This window comes from Microtus ochrogaster, chromosome 1 (assembly GCF_000317375.1).
Source record: "Microtus ochrogaster isolate Prairie Vole_2 chromosome 1, MicOch1.0, whole genome shotgun sequence".
NCBI classification, from domain to species: domain Eukaryota; kingdom Metazoa; phylum Chordata; class Mammalia; order Rodentia; family Cricetidae; genus Microtus; species Microtus ochrogaster.
This window is the reverse complement of record NC_022009.1, coordinates 9,954,947-9,957,542: the sequence shown is the minus strand read 5'-3', so window position 1 is coordinate 9,957,542 and position 2,596 is coordinate 9,954,947. Positions and strand designations below refer to the sequence as shown.

General features: G+C 40.2%; 1 non-coding gene across 1 annotated transcript; it reads right to left on the bottom strand.

Annotated features, from left to right (window-relative positions):
- Nucleotides 1-1,765: 1,765 nt before the first annotated feature.
- Nucleotides 1,766-1,923, bottom strand: LOC113457003. Its single transcript, XR_003377666.1, has one exon. It is a non-coding gene; the product is annotated as a U1 spliceosomal RNA (small nuclear RNA).
- Nucleotides 1,924-2,596: the final 673 nt, after the last annotated feature.

Sequence of the window (2,596 nt, the reverse complement as noted above, 5' to 3'; positions counted from 1 at the left end):
TTATTCTACTAGATGCATGTAACCATTATGCTCTCTTTGAGCAGGGCCCGTTTCAGTCAGCAGAATATGTTCTTGTTGTTTTCATTGTTGTTTTTTTTAATTTTTAGAAATTAAAATATAAATAATATTATTTTCTTCCCTCCCCTTCCTCCCTCTAATCCTTCCCATATACCCTCCACTTTTCTTTCTCAAATCATTGCCTCCATTTCCTTAATTGTTGTTGCTATGTATGTGTGATCTATTCATATATATGTATATATACATACTTACAACTTGGTCAGTATGTATAAAGTTACGTGTATTTATAGGATTTGGGGGCTGACCATTTGGTATTAGAGGATCAATTATTGTGCCCTTCCTTGGGGAAGACTATTTTTCCAGCTCTTAGCGTTCATTGGTTGCCTGTAGTTCCTTGTTTAGCGTGGGGACCCCATGAGATTTCTCCCTTCTCTGTTAGCATGTCTATTGGGGTCACCCTTGTTCAGATCTTGCTTAGGTAGCCATGTTAATGAGACTTCATGGGTATAATCTCCCTGGCATTTCTAGGAGGTGAATATTCCACCAGACTTCTTGGTCCTCTGACACTTAAAATCTCTCTGGTTCCTCTTAATAGGTTCTCTGAGCCTTAGGTACAGAAGTTGTTCGTGTATACACAGGGACCTGACACCACGTGATCACCTGTTCTCTGCCCTTTGGTCTGTTGTGGCCCATGGGATAAGCTAAAGTTGTTAAAGCATTTGTATTGTATGTATTAAAAAACACCTAGCATTGGAATTGCTAACTTTATAGAATATAATATATATATTTGGCCTTGAACTCATGGAAGTCCACCTGCCTCTAACTCCAGAGTACTGACAATTATTCTTGTTCAAGTCATGTTATACATATATGCTTTCATTTATACTTTCTGGAATTGATACTATTATCTAGCATCTATATTTGGGTTTTAGAGACAGGGTTTCTCTGTGTAGCCTTGGCTGTTCCAGAACTTACTTTGTAGACCAGGCTGGCCTCAAACTCACAAAGACCCTACTTCCGCTGCCTCCTGAGTGCTGGGATTAAAGGCGTGAGCCACCACTGCCCAAGCCCAAGACTTAATCTTGTAAGAAGTGCTAAATCCGTTTTCCTGTAAGTGATTTATTCTAGCATTTTACACTTTAAAGAAGTGGTGATTCTGGTTGTTAACCACTCTTATCAACATTTGATATTATCATTTTTTTAAATTTCAGTCATCCGAGTAAATGAGTAAAGGTAACCCATTATATAAGGCTTTTGTTTTGTTTCAGTTTTTTTTGAGACAGGGTTTCTCCGTGTAGCCCTGGCTGTCCTGGAACTCACTCTGTAGACCAGGCTGGTGTTGAACTCATTAAGATCCACCTGCCTTTGCCTCCTGAGTGCTGAGATTGAAGGTGTGCACCACCATTGCCTGGCCCCATTCTGGCTTTAGTAATACTGTTTTTGTTGGGTTTTGAAACAAGGAGTCAGCACATATCTCAGACGGGCTTGTCGTCAAAAATCTTCCAGCTCCAGCCTGGTCAGCGTGGGATTACAGCATGAACCACCGTGTCTTTACAAACAATTTATGTTTGAGGCAGGTATCTCATGACATGGTTCTGAACAGCCTGGGACTCACCATGAAGCTCTTGCTGTCCCTAAAACTGAGGCAGTACTGCTGTCTCTGCCTCCCAAGTTTTGGGGTCACCGCATGAGTCAACACACCCAACTTGGAATTGCCCCCTGCTCCAACACAGAGCTATATCCACCTCCAGAGCTGGAATGCAGTCTCCCACTACCACAAATTATACAGCTGAGTGTCCCCAAATTTTGGGAAATCACTGAAGTCAGTATGCTGCAGGTGCAATGGACGATCCTTCTCCCAGAAAGCCACCTTCCTGGCCATTCTATGTCCTGCCAGGTAAGTATCGCCATTTTAATTTAGAAAATCACTTCTCAGTTTTTTTCCTTTTGCTATAATGCTAAGCCCTGGTTTAATCAGTGTTCCTAACTTGGTCTCAATGTTTAATTTGCATTTTCTGTAAATTGCTGGATACTTGTCTCAAGTGATCTGGAGGCCTAGATCAATGTGTAGTTTTTTTTTTTTTTAATCATTATGGTCGCTAGTAATAGAAGACTTTCTATTCTAGCCCTTTTGGACGACAGTGTATGTTAGGAATTGGGGGAGTTTATTTTTGGTGGTTTGATAAGAATAGAATCACAGGGTGTAGAGTTTGAAGAATTGAAGTCAGCAAGCCTTTTGAGTTTCTAGTTTCATTGCATACTTGATGGCAGCTCTCAGAATGTTTTTAGTCTTTGGGGATTTCTTTCTATCTCCAAACATTGTATTTCAAGACCTTAATTCTACTTCAGGCTTCCTTGGTAATTTTTTCTGCTATCTTTGTCTTAATTCTATCTTCTGCTGCTTGGGCAGCCCATATACATAAAGCTTTTAGAACAATCAAACAAACAAACAAACAAACAATTTCTCCATCATTTCTGCTTCGAAGGCTAGTTTCTCATATTATACAAATGCGTCTGTCAGCCTTGACATTGCTTCTGAGAGGACAGACAGACATCTAACTAGAGTTGTTCTCCAAAA